Source organism: Zalophus californianus, chromosome 14, assembly GCF_009762305.2.
Source record: "Zalophus californianus isolate mZalCal1 chromosome 14, mZalCal1.pri.v2, whole genome shotgun sequence".
Lineage (NCBI taxonomy): Eukaryota > Metazoa > Chordata > Mammalia > Carnivora > Otariidae > Zalophus > Zalophus californianus.
In genome coordinates, this window is record NC_045608.1 from 12176859 (window position 1) to 12198161 (window position 21303).

Genomic DNA, 21303 nt, shown 5'->3' on the forward strand with positions numbered 1-21303 from the left:
TCCATGTAAGTGGACCTGCGACCTGCGTACCCGTGTTTTTCAGGGTCAACTGTATATTCCTTCAGTGGAACATTATATAGTCATGAAAAAGAATCTGCTGAGTCCAGACATATCCCTATGGGTAAATCTGAGAAACGCAATGGTGAATGAAAAGTTCTTGCTCCCAAAGATTTCATGCAGTATAGTATGGTGCACATTTAAAACAATCAATATGAAAATAAACTTTACATTTTCTATGGTAAATATATATGTGCAAAGGTCTTTGAAAAAGTCTACAAAGGTAATTAAACTTACAACTGTGGTTGTATCTGGGAAGGAAGGGAGAGAGGAAGGTGGGCTAAAATTTGCCCTATTTTTCCCCCCTGAATATATGTGAAGGTGGGTTTGTATTTTTCCTGGGTCAAAAAGTTCTAGTTCCACAGCGATTGCGTCTCAGCCCATTTTCAAACCCCTTACGTGCCGTGTCTTCTCCCCTGTACATTTCTCTTCCTCCCTCAACCTTCTCATGCTTTCTGAGATTAAAGAATTAAAAAAAAATACAAATAAGAAAAGACCCACCCATGTCCCTGTGATCTAGAATTAACCATTATGGACATGTCAGCATATTTTCTAACTGCCCCTCTTTTATATTTGTATATCTTAAAATTACCCAATGACACATGAATTCATAGTCCTCACGTACAAGGGGAGCATCACAGTGAACTAAAATTCCTCTTGCTGACCAGTCTTTCCTAGCTCTACCCACCCACCCAGACTGTCATGAATTGAGAATACATAATCTCATTTTAATACTATTTTTACATACTTGATATGAATTCTTAAAAATATAGAGGGCCTCTTGGGTGTTTTTAATTTCTTAACTGGGATACAAATCACTTCATGACCAGAACTTTCTCTCCATGTCATGTTTTTGAGAAATCCCCCTGTTGACATATAGAAGCTCTGGTTCATCTACTTTGATTGTAGTCTTAAAACACAGGCATGTATGGAGTTACCTGTATCCAGTCCCCTGTTGGTGGGCATCTAAGTTGATTCCAATTTTTTCTATCATAAAAATTCTGTAGGCATAGTTGGGTATGTCTCCTTGCGCCTTTCTCCAGGGGTGATGCCTTCCCTCCCCAAGAAGTGACATGTACTTCTTTCCCTTAATAAGAAAGTGTGTCCAGAATTGAATCAAGTCTAAATGTGGTCTCATCAGACTCGCCAGTCAATGAACATTTACTGGAGAACCTGCTATGTGCCGCATTATACAGAGAATACAAGGCCAACATTACCCCCTGCCTAGTTAGAGTTTATAATCTCATGTAGGAGACCAACAGTAAATGAGTATTCCAGGCTGTTAGTTAAATATAAGTGTGCAATATTTTGTGAAGAAGAATGGGGGCAATAAGAGCAAGGACAGGGGACCTAGCTTAGCTTGGTTCAGGGAAGGCTTCCCGGAAGAGGTGATGCTTAACTGTATTCCAAAGGTTGGGTGAGTGGAGAACCAGATGGCAGATAAGCGTTTCAGCAGAGGAGACCTAGAAACAAAATAGAACAAGATGAGGATGTTCCTACCTCAGGGCCTTTGCACATGCGGTTCCCTCTGATTGAAATGTTTTCTACCCAGTTTCTTTGTGAGATCCTTGGAGATCTGCAACTTCCCCACATTTGTGATCTGTGTGATCCTGTCTGCCTCCTCACATCAATAGGTCCTATTTTCTGACCACCCGATGCCACCCCTTGGTCCCTGCAAGGAAGAGCGGAGGAGGGGAGGTTGCTTTGGTTTGGCCTCTAGACCTGGCCAACAGAAACCCTCGTAAGGCACAAGACTCTGGAGCCACACTGCCTGGGTTCAAACCCCAGGTCTTCTACTTTCCAGCTGTGTGACCCCAAGAAAGTGAATTCCCATTCTGAGCGGGCTGTAAAATAAGGATAAAAATTCTAACACTGAGAGTTACAGTCAGGGCTCAGCGAGTCCTTAGCTCAGGGGCCTGAGCATAGTGAGCACTCCATCAGTGGTGGCAAAAATCAGAGCCGTCATAATAATAACAATGTGGGCTGCTCCTTGAAAGAGCAAAAGGAAGTAGACACTCTCCCTGGGAATGAGAAAGGAGAATTTCCCATGAGAGAGCTCAAGACTGTCCCCAGAGACAAGGTGGGCAATTACTGAGTGACTGATGACCTTGAGCCCCAGCCCCATTTCCTGGAAGCCTTTAGCCTTGAACCCAAGGGTGTCTCTCTAGCTGGACTGTGGGTGTGGAGCTGAGTAAATACTTCATCATTGATCAGCCCCTGTGGTCCAGATGTTTCCCCAGAGGCTTGGATGTGGGTGAGTGGGAGGTCCCCTCCAGGTCTTGTTAGCTGTGCCTGCAGAAGAAGCTAGAAGAGGAGGTAGGGATGGGATACATCTCAGCCCTGCTCCTTGGGACCTCTGACCTCTGTTGTCGTGAGTGGACACGTCATAACTTCTGACCCATGTAGGCAGGGAGCCCTGGTAAGGTAGGTCCTTGGGACCTCCGAATCAGTACTAACACACGTGTACAGCTAATTACGCTTTTAATACATACCATGCACCAGGCTAATCATCTGTGATCGTGCTAAAAACTTTCTACCACTCTGTGGTGTGGGTCCCACTTTATCTCCACTGGCTAGAGTAGGGAAACTGAGGCTCAGGGAGGTGAAGTCACTTGCCCCAGGCCAGTTGGGTCAGCTGCAAATGCAGCCTCTTATCATTTAGGTTATTAGTGCAATCTTTTTCCCTCTACAGTCTGTCACTTAGCAGCTGGGATCTTGGACAGGGAACTTAACCCCTGTGTGCCTTGGTATCTTGGACCATACTGTGACATGCAGACAATCCCTCTTATCATTGCCGAAAGGATTAAAACCAGCTAGTGGATGTCCAAGGCTCATGGCAATATCTGCCTCGCCCCAACAGTGCTGTTGTGGATCATTTGAATTATGAATATATTTCTTCCATGGTGTTTGTTGGTCATTTTATTTATTTTGTGAATGGTCTCTATGGATTTCCTTCACTAGATTTGTATTTTGATAAGGTTTTTTTTTTTTTTTGAAGATTGGGGAAACTTTGTGACAAAGGACAGACTGGTCCTCAGTCCCACGGCCCCCACCCCATGAGTATGGGATGAGGACTGATCACAGGGGCTAGGTCGGCCTTTGACTCCCTGCAGCCTTCAAGGGCAAGGTGGAGCCACAGGGTGGTGACCTCCACACTGGGGAACCAGCAGAAAGACTCCAGGGGAACAGTGAATCAAGAGTCCGCACAAGAGTTAAATGAGATTCCCCTCTTAGTGGACCACCCAGAAACACTCCAGCCTCATTCAAAAGATGCTAAGTGTTCGAAGAGAAGATCTATCTCCCATCTATTACTGAAGAGATCTGAACTCCCAAGGGGCCTCTCCCAGGGCTGACTTCCTGCCTGGGACCTCTCCAAACCTTTTCGCCTTAAACCCTGGCTGACTAGCTCTCCTTTTCCACTCTCTGTTCCCTCCATGCCCCCCTGCTGTTGGCCCTGCCCCGGATCCTGGCAACATCCTGTTCTTCCCCTGAACTAAACTCCCCCTCCAGCTTCCCAGTGTGATAGGAATCTTAAATAAATGCTTCCTGTCCCTTGACCACCTTATCTCCCATTTCTCCCGAATGGCTGACATTCAAGAACCACAGGCAGCATTGCACTCCCTTCTAATTTTAAACCTGCCCTCTGAAGCTCTCTCCTCTTCCTTCTTAAGGTTCCGGGAAAGGCCAGGGGGTGGCAGAGGTCCCTGGTGACCAGCTGAGTCAGCAAAGACTGAAGGCCTCCTTCTTAAGTTCCCAGGGAGGGTGTTGGGATCCCGGGTGAGGCCACTCTGCAGCGCCCACCCCAGCGAGAATGGTGTTCTACAGGCAGTCGATGCTCCGTGCATCTTTCCTGAATTCATAAACGAGTTTAAGAATGAATGGGGTAGAAATAAACCCAAACAAGTTTATGAAGTAAGGAGCTAGATAAAATTCGGGAATTGTGCTTCGTGGAGGGTACAAGCCCAGTATCCAGTCATTAGCATTTGGGGCGGAACCGCGATTCTCCCCAGAGGCAACCGAGCCTGCCCACTCTTGGTCCTTGGGAGGCTGACTTCCGGAAATGTCATATGACCCACTCAGGCCCAGCCAATGAGAGTGTTGCTGGCCAGCAATTGGTTGTGAATGATCATGTGACTGAAATCGGGCCATTTGGAGCTCATGGAAACTCGATGCCGAGGCTGCTTTCTGCAGCTCCTGGGAGAGATGCTCTTTCAGGTGGATGTGGCTAACGGGGTGAGGAGTCTGCTTAGAGCTGCTTGTGGCCCGCTTGACGCCCCTGTCGGAGTGGAGCCAACACAAGGGGAAGCTGAGCTTGGATGGAGAAAGAACACCTGAATCCCAGAGTGTCTCTCCAAAGCCAGTTCTTCTCTTGGAATTTTCAGTTACCGGAGCTCATAAAATCCCTTTGTCTTTAGTTTTCTGTCACTTGTAACCACAGATGCACAACCCTCCCCTCACGCACCGCCCCCCCCCACACACACATCTACAAGCATACACAATAAGATGGGGAGAAAAAAGAAAAAGGTGTACTGAGAATGTATCACGTGCCAGGATGTAGCTTCAAAGCAGCTTTCGGAGGGAAAGATCATTAGTCCTATTTGATGGATCATAATCCTGAAGCTCAGAGAGGTTAAGAAGCTTACCTAAAGTCACACAGCCAGGAGGTCATAGAGATCAGATTTAAATCTGTCTGCCTAAGTCAAAGTCGTCACTTTGTGTAAAACACTAAGCTCTTTATTTTATTTATTTATTTATTTGCTTATTTATTTATTAACACTAAGCTATCTTTAAAAGAAGCTGAAAGGGGTGCCTGGGTGGCTCAGTTGGTTAAGCATTTCCCTTCAGCTCAGGTCATGATCCCGGTGTTCTGGGATCGAGCCCCACACTGGGTTCCCTGCTCAGTGGGGAGCCTGCTTCTCCCTTTCCCTTCCCCCCAGCTCATGCTCTCTCTGTCTCTCAAATAAAGAAATAAAACCTTTAAAAAGAAAAGAAGCTGAAGGAGATCTTCTAGTCTAGATTATGGGAAGTGAGTTTGGCCACCATAATTAGCTACAAGGTTCCTGAGGTCGGCTATGTACTCCGCCACATTACAGATGTCGCATTCAGGCCCTTCTTCCCCCTTCTTAATCCTGCCATCACTCTGTGAAAGTCGAATCTCTTCTTTCTCTTCCTTCTCAGACTTCTTCACTCACTTCTCTTCCTCTGCTCACCTCTGGCATGAGTCTGCCCCACAGTTCACCCTTAGCTCACTCCTTGGCTCTTAACAAGCCTCTTCCCTAAGCCTCAGACCCATAAACACCCACACGTGTCTCCTCACATCTGCTCCTGGAAGTCCCTCAGGCACCTCAAGCTCCGAATGTCCAAAATGGAGCTTATCACCTTCCCCCAAACCCGCACTTGCTCCTCTATTTCCCAGCTCATCTGTGGCATGGTCAGCCATCCACTCAATCAAACTAGAAAAATCTCAGAATCCTGTTCAACCTCATCTCGTTCTGCACTCGCCCCACCTAATCAATCATGCAACCCCGTGACTTTTCCTTCCCATGTAATCCCCAGGCTCACCCTTGCACTCCATTCCTGTGAGCGTTGCAGTGCTAGCAAATGGGAGAGGACATGACAATGTGCATTCTGCTTGGGGAAACCAGACCTGGGCTGCACCTTGTGTGCTTCCTTATCTGTGTGCAAACTGAGCTCTAACACAGAGCCGGGTGTTGTTTGTGCTGATGTCCTCTCCTGCTAGCGATATCTCATAATCAACATTATGACGGGCTCGTGGATTTTACACTTCACGAGACACAAACTCTCTCTTGACCAGACCATGATGTGTGTGTGTTTCTCTGTGTGTATCTGCACACACATGTCTGTGCACAAACGTGTTCATAGGTTTCCTTCTGACACTTACTCCTATGCTCCTCCATAGACAGAATCTACAAGATAGGGAGAAAATTGCAAGACGTTTCTGCAAAACCCCAAGCTTTGCTTCCTTAACTAGGTCATGGTTAGTGTTATTTTCATAGCCCTGCACTCATGTGCTACAAAACGAGTTACCTCTGCTGAAAGTCGAACACCCACAAAGAGATTTACCAGAAGGACTGTTGAGAGGATTATGTAAGGATATGCCTGCGAAGCACTTAGCTTGTACCCTGCACATGGAAGCATCTAGTACATTCTAGTACCATGGTTATCATTATTACTATTATTATAAAGAAGAGGCTGTTTTATTATCATGTTCTTTCTGGGTCATGTCCTTAAAATTTTGCTTCTTGATAAATGACTACAGACAGCTAAGACAGGGCAGTTCCCTTTTCATCCTGAAAGTGAGCAGCACCTCCTTAATTAGCAGCCACTGGGAACATCAGAGTGTTGTCCTCTCACTGTTTATATTAACAGCTTTCATTCATCACACATAAGATAATAGGCATCACCATCCCACCACACCATGTGTGAAAAAAAAAATATTCCAGCTAATTGTGTCTGAGTAGATGTCTGCTCCCTCACAGAAAATGTTGAGAACGGAAACTATTTAAGACTCTCTTTCTTTATACTGTCTTGAAGTTGAAAAGTGGCTCACTGAAGAGAAGTTGAAGAGATAGGAACTATAATTGTGTTTCCATGATGTAACAGTGACTTAGCCAGTGTTCCTGCTTTATAGATGGCAGCACTCTCTTGTGCCTCCCTTACCAGCCTGGAAACTGAAGCTCAGAGGGACCACGCCAGCTGGCCAAGCTGACAGAGCTGGCCACTCCCCATACAGAACGACAGGTGCAATGGGTAGGTGGTCGTATGGGGGGTTAAGTAAAATAACACAGGTAACGTGCCTAAAACGGAATGGATCACGTGAGATGCACCCTGTGAGGCTAGCTATCTGGTGCTGGAAATTCACACAATTGTGGGCATTTTCACTAGTCTTTTTTTTTTTTTTAAACAGCGGTATAGTATTCTAAGGCAAGGCCAGCAAATTATGACTTCCCGGTTAAATCCAGTTCCCTGCCTGTTGTTGTCAATAAGGTTTTAGTGGCACACGAGCACACCCATTCATGTGCACACTGTGGCTGCTTTCACAGTACGATGGTAGAACTGGGTAATTGTAGTTGAAACAGAAAAGCTATATGTCCACCAGAGCCTAAAATATTGATTCCCTGGCCCTTTACAAACATTTTGCTGATCTTTATTCTAAAGGATAATAGAGTCTATTGATAGACATTCAGATTGAGTCCATTTATGTGTGTGTGTGTGTGAGAGAGAGAGAGAGAGAGAGATTACCTCTGGATCTGGCATGTTCATGCCGATATAGCTGTAGGATATATTCTTAGGTGTTGCATTGCTGAGACAACTAAAAAGTAGGAAGTTTCTGAGAGCAAGGGATAATAGCTATTTAAAGTGTTGGACTCCTTCATAGATAGGCACCTGACCTCTGTTGTCTGGGAAGGAGAACTGGCTGTGAGTCACATTTGGAGCTTTTAAGATTCTTCACTCATAGCTACAATGATTCAGAAACAAAATCGGAGCAACTCCGAATCCCTCGGACTACATTTCCATTAAAGTTTTATGCAACGATGCGGCAACAGACATTTTTCATGTGTCTGCGTTGGGCCAGGTAACGGCGATGGAAAATCCCAGAGATTTAATTTTTAGTGCCGGGGATTTTAAATGGGTTTGAGTCTTGAGGTTCTTTGGCAACTCAGGAAAGCTATGGAGCTACCTATGCCTTAAAGCTGCGCATTCACATAAAATTTTGCAGAGTTTCAGAAGATTGACAATTTCCCTGAAGCCCTTCCATTGACTTTCTATAAGCTCTTGGGTTAAGAATCACTTTTCTAAGGGAGACATGGACCCATAAAGAACTAAATAGTATAAAGTATCATAAATGTGCATTTGAGGTGCAGACACACGATAGTGTGTATATAAGAAGTGAAAATAATCAACATTGCTTTGTGGGAGAGCATGGCATCGGGAAGGTCAGGGAAGGGTACTCCTAAGAAATGGGACTTGAAGGATGTGTAGGAGTTCTCTGGATTGTCTAGAAATAAGGGAGGCAATTTCATCAAGGAAAAATGAATTGGGGTAAGAGAAACTCTGAGACGGTCTTACTGTTGATGCCCAGCAATCTGGACCATTTCTGGTTGGTCAACTGACGCCAGAAAAGAAAAGGGCAAATGTCTTAACCTCAATTCTCCTTCCCATCTCCCCAGTCCCTGATGGCCTCATCACATGATGACCAGAGAAGAACTCACTCCCTTTTAAAAGTCTGGAATCCAGAGATAAAAGGCTCCATGTTAATAAAATATCATCACAAATGCTAAAGAGGTCCAATTCTCTGGTTTCACATTTCATGTCTGATGTTTTTATCCCCATAGCTTGCTTGATCGGCGTTGCAGTGGAAATTTGTCTGTCTTTTTCTTTTTGTTCTTTCCTTGAGAGTTAGTAGTCAAGTAAGGGAAATGCTAAGAAGGCTTTTTGGTCATTCCACCTCTTTGAAGCCTATTGTGTATGTGCACATGCATATGTGTGTGTGTGTGTGTGTGTGTGCACTTTTTCTAAAAACTAAAATACTCTGGGTCATTGAATTTGGGAATGTGAATGCACTGAACTAATGCATTGGAAAGTACAGAACTGGTTCTAAACGTGTGACTCATGGGTTACTGATAAAGCGTTCAGGTTAACACTTAGGTTCAAAATCTACCTCAACCACTGTGCTCGTTTCCTAAGACTTCTATAGAAAATTATCAGAAGGCGCGCCTGGGTGGCTCAGTTGTTAAGCGTCTGCCTTCGGCTCAGGTCATGATCCCAGCGTCCTGGGATCGAGACCCGCATCGGGCTCCCTCCTCGGCGGGAAGCCTGCTTCTCCCTCTCCCACTCCCCCTGCTTGTGTTCCCTCTCTCACTGTCTCTCTCTCTGTCAAATAAATAAATAAAAAATCTTTAAAAAAAAAAGAAAATTATCAGAAGTTGGGTCCCTTAATACAATAGAAATTCTCTTACAGTTCTAGGGTGCAGAAAGCTGAAATCAAGTGTTGACAGGGTCAGCTTCTTCTAGAGGTTTTGAGGGGGAATCTGTTTCATGCCCCTCTCCTAGCTTCTGACGGTTGCTGGCAATCCTTGACATTTCTTGGCTTATAGACACATCACTCCAATTTCTGCCTCCATCTTTACACGGTGTTCCCCTCTGTGTGTCTGTGCCTCAAATCTCCACCCACCTTGTAAGGACACTAGTCATTGGCTTTAGGACCTTCCTAAATCCAGGATAATCCCATCTTGAAATCTTTTATCACATCTGCAAAGACCCTACTTTCAAATAAGTTTGCATTCACCGGTTCTGGGTGGACATGTCTTTTGAGGGCCACCATTCAACCCTCTGTAGCCACATACTACCCGAGTATCCTTGGGTATGCTCCAAACCTACTGCTGAGCCTTAGTGATGATCTCATCTGGAAGTCAGGGCTGCTAAGAGAACCTCACTTGACAGAATAAGATCGTGCACATAACACCCTCTGCACCAAGCCTAGCACACTCAATGCACACACACAAAAGGGCGGTGCTGTTATTCATAGTAGCAAGAATGATATCAGTGTTGCTGTCTCTCAGCCAGGAGCTCTGACACACAGAGGGTGGGGCAACACGACCTCAAACATCTGGATGACAAGATCATAGTGCTTTCCAACTCTGGCTGTTTGGCATCCCAAAGACCCCAGAAGCAGATGACAGAATGTCAGCATGATTGACTACCTTCTTCCCTTCCCCCCAGACACTGTTTGGCAGGTTGACTGAGTCTACACGTCGTGGACACTTGCCACTGAAGACACACACGTGTGTATTTTCAAAGTCAGTTGCCAGTGATTTCTATGGACTGTAGGACTAGGTGGCTGCCCTGGGATGGCATCAAATCTATACATAGTCTAGAGGCCCATTGAGTGGACTGGCTGGGAATGTCATGAAACTTGGGGTCATGCAGAACTATGGGTTAGAATCTCAGCAGTGCTACTTGGGAGCTGAGAGATTCTGAGCCAATCTTTACACCCATTTGACGCCACGTTTCTCTTCCTTAAACTGGAACCAATTATGCCTCTTGCAAGGTTAGTCTTACCATTAACTAAAATGATATGTTTTATATACATAATATATCAACAACTTAAAATACGCATATTATTATTATAATATATAAAATTGTATCTATAATTTATATATACTGCAAGAGCTCAATAATATTTGCATTATCATTATCGTGATTATATAGTAAATTATAGGGTGTATTGGTTCAGATAACTCATATAGAAGGTTGGTTGATTCAATAGCACCCCTATAGTGGGGTGTTTTGCTTGGCAATTGAATTGACAGTCCCCAAGCACTTTTTCCTAGAAAATACAGGTTCAAACCCCGTTTGCCCTCTCCCAGCTCTGTGACTTCACATCTTTGAGTCTCAGTGATTGCCTCTGTAAAATGGAGGTAATAAAATCCTCTCTTGTCATGCAACAGGGGCTTTCTGAGGCTTAACAAACACCAGTATCTTTACTTCTCTGTCAACAATTATTTATTGAGCCCTTACCATGTTTCAGGCCTCTGAACGGCATAGGAGAGGTGGTGAGGAACAAGACAAGATTCACTCTTGCTCGGAGGGGGCTTACAGTTCGGAGAGTGTATTGTACGGGATGAGGAAATGTATCAATGTAACGACTTTTTTTTAAGATTTTTATTTATTTATTTGAAAGAGAGAGAGAGAGAACATGAGTGGGGTGGGGGAGGCAGAGGGAGAGGGAGAAGCCAACTCCCCACTGAGCAGAGAGCCTGACGCGGGGCTTGATCCCAGGACCCTGAGATCATGACCTGAGCCGAAGGCAGCTGCTTAACAAACTGAGCCACCCAGGCGCCCCTATAACAACTTTTTATTCTCATTCATCCTTATTACACCTTGTCCTCCGATAGCTGAATACATGTTAGAATACACTTTACAAAGCTTTTACAATTTTTGTCTGGCTTTAGGGAGTGCTTGTGTCCCACTGGATTTGAGTGTGCTTGTGGCCAATGCTTCTCAACCCCGGCTTCCTTGCCGGCTCCTCCCCCATCCAGCCAGCAGCTTTACTGGTTCCAGTGGCATTTTATAGAAGCTGGAAAAGAGTTGTGAACCCAGAGCTTTTGCTTTGTAGGAATCCGGGCTTCTGGGTTTCGAAAATCTAAGCCCTCTGAATTGCACACTTCAAGAATAGTGAAAATAGCAAATTTTATGTTATATAGATTTTATCAGACTACAAAAAATGTTCCAAAAAATTCTATGCCCTGAAATACTCTGTGCAAAATGTTTCTTCTAGCCACAGAAGGTTAGAAGAATGGGGAGTGATGGAAGAGCAGGCATGCCTTACCTCAGAGGTGGGAGTCTCTGGGCTGGAGAACGTGAGGGCAGCAGAAGTAGTCTCCAGAGCGTTCAGTGATGGCTACATCCCTGATGTGGGCTCGCTGGATGGAAATTGAGCCTCCAGAGGGGCTTAGAGAACGGAGAGGAGGGAGAACCTGTGCCTCCCTCAGGCAAGCGAGGCATCTGGAATGAAAAATTGGAGAGGCTCACAGTCAGCTGTCCATGGCTCTGAGAACGATTACCTCCTTCAGTTTTGTGCCCTGGGCACCTCTTGAAGGAAAATTTTTTTATTGTGGTAAAATATATACAACATGAAATTGGCCATTTGAACCATTTTGAGTGTACAATTCAGTGGCATCAGTCATATTCACAATATTGTGCAGTTAATCCCCATTCTCTGCTTCCCCACCTTGTCATCACCCTGAATAGAAACTCTGTAAACACAAGGCAATAATTCCTGATTCGCCCCTTCGCCTCACCCCCGGTACCCTCTTCGCTCCTCTGAGTCTGTATGAATTTGCCCATTCTAGAAATTTCAAATAAGTGGAATACTACAAGTATCTGTCTTTTTTGTCCTAGCATGTTTTCAAAGTTCACGCATGTCGTAGCATGTATCAGAATGCTGTTCCTTTCTATGGCTGAATAACATTCTCTTGTATGGATAGACCACAGTTCCTTTATCCATCCACTTGTTGACACACCTTTTGGTCGTTACCACCTTTGGACTATTGTGAATGACACTGCACTGAACATGGGCGCATGAATATCTGTTTGAGTCTCTATTCTCAATTTTGGGGGCAATCGTTTCAGTGGAATTGTTGGGTCAGCTGGTAATTCTATATTTAGCTTTTTGAGGGGCTCTCAAGCTGTTTTCCACAGCAGCCTTACCATTTTCTATTCCCACCAGCAGTGCCCAAGAGTTCTCGTTTCTCTACATCCTCTCCAACGTTTGTCATTTTTCTTTCGTTCTATTGTTTTTATTGTAGCCAACCTAGTGGCTATGAAGTGGTATCTCATTGTGGTTTTGATTTGCATTCCCCTAGTGACTAGTTATATTGAGTATCCTATTTTATTTTATTTTATTTTATTTTATTTTATTTTATTTTATTTTAAAGTGGGCTTCACACCCAGTGTGGAGCCCAACTTGGGGCTTGAATGCACAACCCTGAGATCAAGACCTGAGCTGAGATCAAGAGTCAGATGCCTAACCAACTGAGCCACCCAGGTGCCCCATGTTAAGTATCTTATTGAGTGCTTATTAGCCATTTATATATTTTATTTGGATAGTGTCTATGTAAGTTCTTTGGCCATTTTTAAATTGGGTTGTTTATCTTTGTCTTACATTTTCTGAGATCATATATATTCTAGATCTTAAGCCCTTACCAGATACCTTAATTGCAAGTATTTTCTCCTATTTTGTAGATTATCTTTTCATTTCTTTGATAACATCTTTTGACGTGCAAAAGTTTTGAATTTTGATAGAATCTAATTTACTTATTTTTTCTTTATTGCTCATGCTTTCGATGGTATATCTAAAAATCCACCACCAAATCCAAGGTTATGAGTCCCCCCCCCCCGCCCCCCCACGCCATGTTTTCTTCTAAGAGTTTGTGTGGTTTCTGCTGTTATGTTTCAGACATGGATCCATTTTCCTAGGTGGCTCACTCTTAACAAAGCACTCACTCTCAGGGATGCAAGAGAGAGCTGGTATTTGACAGAGAGTTCCTTCTTCGATTTTTTACCATAGGTACCTCACATCCCTTCTCCAGGGGAGCCAGGGTAGGCAGCAAACCTCCCACAGTTCACCTGAACCAGGCACAGTGAGGGAAGACATGAGAGAAGTCTAATTAGATTGCCTTGGCTGATGGGTCTCAGATGATAAACACATGAAACAGGCACCAGAGCCCCATCCCCCATGGCCTCAGGGGTGGCATGGAAGCAACTAAGGAAGATTGCAAGGCCCAGAGAAGCTCTGATAATGGGACAAAGCAGAAGACACCCAGGCACTCGGAACAACTCAGCACTTGCTGGGATGAATGAATGACCATGGCCAAGGAGCCAGTGCACCCCCTCACCCAGGCCTTGGCCTTGGAGCCTATAGAGCTTAGCCATGACTTGATTACTTCAGAGAGTATGGGGGTGATCAGACTCCAAATAGATGAAGACAACCCTGAACTAACTGTAATTAGCCTCAGTTGACCGAGAGGAAACTCTTGTGACCCAGTGGGATAGAAGATCTCCGTAGAAACTGCATTCTGCCATAGATGAATCAAGAAAGAGCCACTGCAGGGTGACATGGATGCCATCCCTAAATATGATCTCCAGAAGTGAACAGAACACATGAAAGTGATAGGTTTTGCCTCCAATTTCCTCTCATGTTCCATGTCACTCATCTCCCCCAGGAAGGAATCACTGCTTTCCAGCCTATATTTCCACTTTCGGGGATGTATACACGAGCGCAACTTTTACAAAGAGGCAGAAATCTCTATGGCGGTGGTTTTCACCTGGGTTGGGGGGGGTTGCATGATTTCTGTGTCTGGAGGGACACTTGACCATGTGTGCAGACATTGGTTGTCAAAGTTGAGGAGGAGATGCTACAGGCATCTGGTGGTTATAACGGGACCCGGATGCTGCTAGACATCCTACAATGCACAGAGCCCCATACCCCGTGAGAAAGTCCTCAAATGTCAGTAGTGCCAAGGTGGAGGAACCTGGGTGTACAGTGACCTACGTCACACTATCTACACAGGCAGAATGTCGCACATCATCACCCTTCTCCAGCAGCACATCCTCATGTCATAGAAAGAAAGCGGGGCTATGAGATGTCAGGCTCAGGTGTCTCTGGCTAGGAGCCTTAGGTGGACCACTCCAGCCCCGGGAGAGATTTCATTCTGCACCTTGTAAACCAGGCATCACGAGCCCCGCTTTCCTCTCAGAGGCTCCAATGGGAGCTATAAGCTGTGAAATTCCAAAATGTATCTCTCTGATAGTCGTCAGTAGTGCCAATGAGCTGATTATTGAAACAGTGGTGGAAAACTCTCAATTCTTCCAAGCACTCCAGGAGGAGACCAATTTCCCAGCCCAGACCAACTTTCTTCTAGGTGTTTGTGTAATTCAAGGCGATTAACATTAGCTGCCATGACACACCACCACATGTTGGTGGTTGAATGCCGTAACAGTTTAGATCTTGCTGATTGCAACAATCCAATGTGTTTGGGAGGCTCATTTAAGTGATCCTTAATGAGTAGCGACTCAGAGACCCAGGTGCGTGTCTTCCTTCCTTCCTTCCCCTTCTCCACCCCCAGAGGCTTGGAGTAGTTTGCTTCCAATTTCATAGATGGAGAGGGAGTGTGTAGCGGTTCAAGAGGGAGGTTTTCTTAGGGGACAGACCTACAGGTGGTGGGTACCAGCTCTTCTTGTTTTCCATTGGGCCAACCTCGGTCGCATGACCCCACCTGACTGCAAAGGAGGCGGCAAAATGCAGTCCAACTCTGTGCTGAGGACAAAAAATGGGGGGGGGGGGGAGAGGTTCAGAGAGCACATAGTGGCTTCTTCACAACATCCTTTTTTTTCACCAACACAAATATATGTAGATTCGGTCTGGATTGGGTTTTGAGTCATGGAGATTGGGAGTTTATCTTCCACAAGCGACACATGCGCCTCCTGAGGGTATATTATACCTGCTCCACATCAAAGCGTAAATGCGTCAACCCCAGAGCTTGTCTTGCCTGAGTGCAATTCTCTTCCTTCACGCAGTGAGGATTTATGGAGCTCTTGCTGAGTGCCAGGAACCATCATAGATGCTGTGGATATAGCTGTGAACAAAGAGACAGAAAGATCCCTATCCTTATGGCATTTGCATTCCAGCTGGGCAAGATAGTGAATAAGCACGTTATAAACAAACAAACAGCAGACAGACAGACAGACATGTCCCTCAGGGTGTTCTGCAGTACAAACCTTAGCCTGCCTTCAGTTTAAGAGGTTTTGGACCAAAGGTCAGTGCCGAAATCTAACTGAGCTGGGCCAGTCAGATTTTTCTCTCCTGGGAATTTGCAATGGGGATTTGGACACTGCAAGTTTCCACACAGTTTTGGAGGCCAGAAAACCAAGATGAAGGTGTTGGCAGGTTTGGTTTCTTCTGAAGCTCTCTCCTCAGCAAGATGGCCACCCTCTGGCTGCATCAAGTGGTCATCTCTCTATGCATCTGCATCCCGGGTCCCGTTTGCTTCTTATAAGGACACCAGGCATATTGGCACAGGGTCCTACCTTCACAGCCTTGTTTTAACTCAGTTATCTCTTTAAAGATCTTATTTGCACATGCTGTGACATTCGGAGGCACTGGGGGCTGGGACTTCAATGTCTGAACTTCGCGCAGGACACAGGTCAGCCCATCATACCCACCTAGCTTTTCTGTACTCCTCATCTCCTTCCACCAGCTCTTCTCACTTTTTCTTGAGCATCTTTAGCGGGTGTCTGTCCCTCTCCCTTGCAAAATCCCTCCCATTCTAGGCCTTCCTTCTTCTGTGTTATACTCAGAAGTCATTTGTTCGGCAGCAGACATCACTGATCTTATCCTTTGGGCCATACCCAGACACAAAGAGGAACATGACTTGGGTGCTACCCTCAAGAAGTTAGCATTGCTGCCTTCTGCCAGTGGTAGGCTGAAGGTTTCTGGCAATAATTAATCTCTAGGGCGTAGGCGTGTATGGTCTATGGCCGCATCATCTGCTAATTTGGTAATGGTCTCTCCAGAGGGACTGCTTCTCTTGACTAAGGGACAAATGACACAGCAGCAGGTAGGTCTTTGGCTTGGTCATTGAGTAAGAAACACATATACGTAGGGTTTGAAAAGACGTAATTTCACCAATGGAGATTTCAGTTTGCTGTGTCCTACTGCTCATATTATATTGATGAGCCTGGCTTGGCCTAACCTTTACCCAAACATGCATTATTATTTCTATATTAGGAGACCAGCCTAGCTATAGAATTATAGATCTCAAATGGACAAATCAGACACATAATGAAATTTCCAGCTCCCGCAACAATAAAATAAGAACAGCGTAACAATGACTTACCCGTGTTTCACCTAACAGATTAGCAATTTTTGTTTCTTTGTTTTTGATGAATTAAAATGTCCAGTTTGGGGCCACTGTTTGGGAAAATGGCCCACATGATAAACTGTGATGGAAGGAGAATATTGCTCAACCTGTGTTTAGGAAAAGTTTCAAGCATCTTCAAAATCTTCAAAGCAGCATATTTACTGCAAGGAATTTTCTTAGGGAAATCCCAGGAGAACACCAAAGTCCCACTACAAAGATGCTCCTTTCAGTGACAGTTGCAATAACAAAAATGGGAAAAGCCAAGTGCCCAGGAATAAGGAATTAGTAGATAAATTATGATGTCTCCAGAAGGTGGAATGTTTGCCCATCATAAACTGTTGCCATAAAAGACCATTCAGTGACATGGAAAGATGTTCGTGATATATTTTGAGTGAAAAAATGAGGCCATAATGTACCATAGTGAGGATGATCCCATTTTTGAAAGAAAAAAAAAAGGTGCATAGGAAAAACACAAAGAAAATGAACAATAAAATAGAAATATCAGGTATCTCCAGGTGGCAGGCATGATGGTTCTCATTGTGTTCTTTTTTACTTGACTGAGAGCATGGACAGTGCTTATCATGCCTGACACGGTGAATCACTAAATAGATGATAAGTCTTGCTGTTATTGTGCCCCCCCCATCAAATGAATGGAGTAAATATCAACCTCCTAGGCTTATTAGAAGTAAACAAGATTATAAAGCACCTGGTACACAGTAGGCTTTCAATGGAATTTTGTATTTATCCTTTTGTTTTTGTTTTTGTTTTTCCCTGAAGAAAGGGTGATATACCACAGGGGTTGAGAATGAAGTTTCCTTAGACAAGTAGACTTTGATTCAAATCCTGCTGCTTGGCCATTTGCAAGCTGATGAAGAATGTGGGCAAGTTACTTATGTCTTCTGGGCTACCCATCATTTGAAGATGGAGACAGTAGTAGTTACATCATAAGGTTATTGTCAGCATGAAAAATTGGGTATATAAATCATGTAGCACATGGGAGGTTAAGCACTAGTCTCTGTTTTCCACCATAGTGTGGGAAAAGGATATGTAATAGATTGGTAAAACAAAACAGCGCAATTTTAAACATAAGAGATGCATAGATCTTCAAGCATTCGATGCCCTCCATCTCTCTGCTGCACAGTACTGCAGAAATGCATTTGGCATCGAGCGAGGCTATTACCAGTTTCAGTGAAGAAAAATGGTGTAGAATGAGCTCACAAGAGCCAGAAGCTGATAGTGGGAGGGACAGAGGCGAGAAGCTTATGTGAACTAAAAGGAATCTAGCTCAGATCTTCTTTCTCGGCAAGGCTTCAGGCTAGAGCAGGGAAGGTGTTGGGAGCATGAATCTTATCCAGTTTACTAGGATCATCTGCTTTTCATATCTTACAAATCCCCTGTGATCCCTGAAACAAAGCCAGCTCAGTTAGCAAGCTGCTTTCACTTGATTGGTAAAGAAGTTATTTGCAAGCAAAATGTACAAATGGATAAAGACCTATCGTTAAAATGGGCAGGATATATTATGGATACACACATATACGTATCTCTACACTATCATCCTTCCTTTTTCTTCTCTTTAATTGATCTCTTTATTTTGTCTAGCTTTATTGAGATGTAATTGACATATAGCAGTGTATATGTTTAAGATGCACAATATGTTAGTTTGATACATTTGTATGTTACAAAATGATTAGCACAATAAGATTAGTTCATACATCCATCATCTCCGACTTGACACTTTTCCTGTGCGCACATGTGTGCGCGTGCACGTGCAGTGAGAATTTTAATATCTATTCTCTTAGCAAATTTTCAGTATTGAATATCATGCTGTTAACTATAGTCACCATACTGTACAGTAGATCTCTAGAACTTATTCATCTAGTACCTGGACGTCTGTACCCTATAACCAACATCTTCCCATTTTCCTTACTCCCCCATCCCTGGCAACCACTAATCTACTCTTTTTCTAAGAGTTAGGATTTGTTGGATTCCAGCTATAAATGATGTCATATACTATTTGTCTTTCTCTGTTTGATCTATTTCCCTCAGCATAATGCCCTCCAGTTTCATCCGTGGTGTTGCAAATGTATATATCTTGAAATGTCAAGGAATTTCCCCCCTATCCTTTCTTCTAGGAGTTGTAGGGCTTTAGGTCTTATAATTAAATACTTAATCCATTTTGAGTTAATTTTTATGAGTGTGTAAGAGAGGGTTCCGGTTTCATTCTTTGCAGGTGACTATCCAGTTTTCCCAACACCATGTATTGAGGGGACTTTCCTTTCCCTGTTGAGTATTCTTGGCTCGCTTGTCAAATATTAGTTGACCGTATATGCGTGGATTTATTTCAGGGTTCCCTATTCTATTCCATTGATTTCTTTGTCTTCTTTAATGCCAGTGCCATATTATTCTGATTATTAGAGCTTTGTAGGACAGTTTAAAACCTGGAAGTGTGATGCCTCCAGATTTGTTCTTTCTCAAGATTTTTTTGTCTGTTCAGGCTCCATGGGAATTTTAGGGTTACTTTTTTCTATTTCTGTAGGAAAAAAAATGCCACTGGAATTTTGATAGCGATTGCATTGAATCTATAGGTGGGTTTGAGTAGTATGGACATTTTAATAATATCACTCAGCCAGGAAGAAGGAGGGTTGCGCCCAAACCCAGGTGTGTCAGTCAAATGTCAAATTTCCCCTTCAGTCACTAGATGATCCCTAAGGGCAATTCCAGTTCTAGGACTTTATAAATCTTGCTGTCACATTCCTCAGGAATTCAGTGTTCCAAATTCACAGTGACTCTTTCCATCTCTTTTCTTGGAGTCTCTTACAGAGGGCGCCTTTTGATTTCAGCCTGGTGGGAAAACTTGGGGGATGAGGATATATGGCGAGAACTCTGGAATTATGCCCCCAAATGTCAGAAAAGTCCAAGGACTTGCCCGGTGCGGGGCTTGAACTCAGGTGTCTCACCTCCTAGCTGTAGCCTCAGTACTATCCCTCAGGCTTCCTGCGGGGGTGAAGGCAGAGACCCGCACCAGTCAGCTACATTTGACCCAGACAAGCTCAGGAGAGCTGCCGAAGGACAGATTTCCCAAAATGAGGGCATTTATTATTTAAACATTGATTGTTCTGTTTAAATCATACAGATAGAAAAGGCTTTCCATTCGTAAAAGTCATTTGTTAATGGCAGATCAATGTCTGTGGACATTTTGCTGGACTCTGAGTTCTTGTGGATGCCCAAGAGGTGTGAGTCCTGCCTACTGGAGCAGGATGGGAAAGAACCAACTCACGATAGTGCTAAGCCCCACTTTTCCATCTGGCAAATGGAAAGAACAAGCTTCCTTAGTATCCTGTATCAGTCAGTGCCCTGCCAGGAAAACAGAGACCACCGTAGGTCTTTCACATGGAAAGAATTTAATATAAAGAGGAAATTACCCAGGGGATAGAAGAGTGTAGAAGCCAAACAGTCAGTGGCAAAGCAGCTCAGAGATTAGCAACAGAAGTGCGATGCTAACGTCCTCAGGCTGGGGGAGTGACTGAAGGAGTTAGGGCTGACTGGCTGGAATTCCATCCATGGCCAGGTCTACCCTGCAAGAACTGGAACCAAGATGGGGAACTTGGCCAAAGTATATCGTAGCGCACCTCAGATTGAAGGGAAGGTAAAACAGACCACCTCTTGACATGTGGAGTGACGTGCACCTATAAGGAAGGAAAGAATTGATGGTGGCCATCTTCAGAGAAGCTACCGCAATATGCATTTAGTATTATTAAATTGTCTCAATCAATTGGTATTTTTGACACTTTTATCACTATAACATGCTCCAATTTATCTCTAATAACACTCTTTATCTAGAATTGCACTTCATCTGATGTTAATACAACCATCCTAGCTTCCTTACTTTAATCTGTGTCTTTACATTTGTGGTATATCTCTTGTAACACAGTAGAGTTGGTTCTTGTTTTTTATGCAGTCAAATGATCTCGGTTTTATAATTAGAATACTTAGCCCATTTATATTTGAGGTAATCAATGTGGGTTTGTCTACCGTCTTATTTGTTTTCTCTTTTTCCTGTTTTTTTTTAACCCCCCTTCCTGAAAACTTTTGCACTAACTGAATATTTTTAGTATGCCATTTTAAGTTTCTTTAATGTATTTTTAGCACTTACATTGATGATCATAATGTGCATCCTTAACTTACCCCACTGTAATCTGAATTAGTATTTGACAGCTGAATTAATTATAATGTCCTACTTTTCATATGATGTAAGAACCCTCTCACCGGACACTTGTATTTGTCCTTTATGCTATTATTATAATTTATTTTACTTTTATAAATATTTTAAGTCCCACAACATATTGTTACTATGTTTTGCTATAAGCAATTGTCTTTTAAAGAAATTACATATTTTTAAAGTCATTTATATTTATTCATATATGTCCTGTATCTGGCCCTTTTCATCCTTTTATGAAGATCTAATTTTCTGTCTAAAGAACTTCCTTAACATTTCTTGTAGGCAGGATGGCTGGTGATGAATTCTTTCAGTCTGTTTATCTTCTATTGTTTTTCACTCATCTTCCTTGTTAAGGATAATTTCAGTGAATACAGCATTTTAGGGCAACTCCTTTTTCTGCTCTTTAAAGAAGTCATTCCTTGCCTCTGATTTCCATCATTTTTTTTTTTTTTATGAGAAGCAAGCATTTATTCTTCCATTCTTCTTCATGTGCTCTGTGTCTTTTTCCTCTGGTTGCTTTAAAGATTTTCTGTCTATGTTTTTCATTTTCAGCAGTTGGACAATTACAGAACTAGGTGTGTT

At 43.6% G+C, this 21303-nt stretch overlaps 1 long non-coding RNA gene across 4 annotated transcripts in view; it reads left to right on the forward strand.

The window, feature by feature from the left end:
* The window catches only part of LOC113912270, a 236479-nt gene that overhangs the window by 101341 nt on the left and 113835 nt on the right, over positions 1 to 21303 (forward strand). The window lies entirely within an intron of this gene.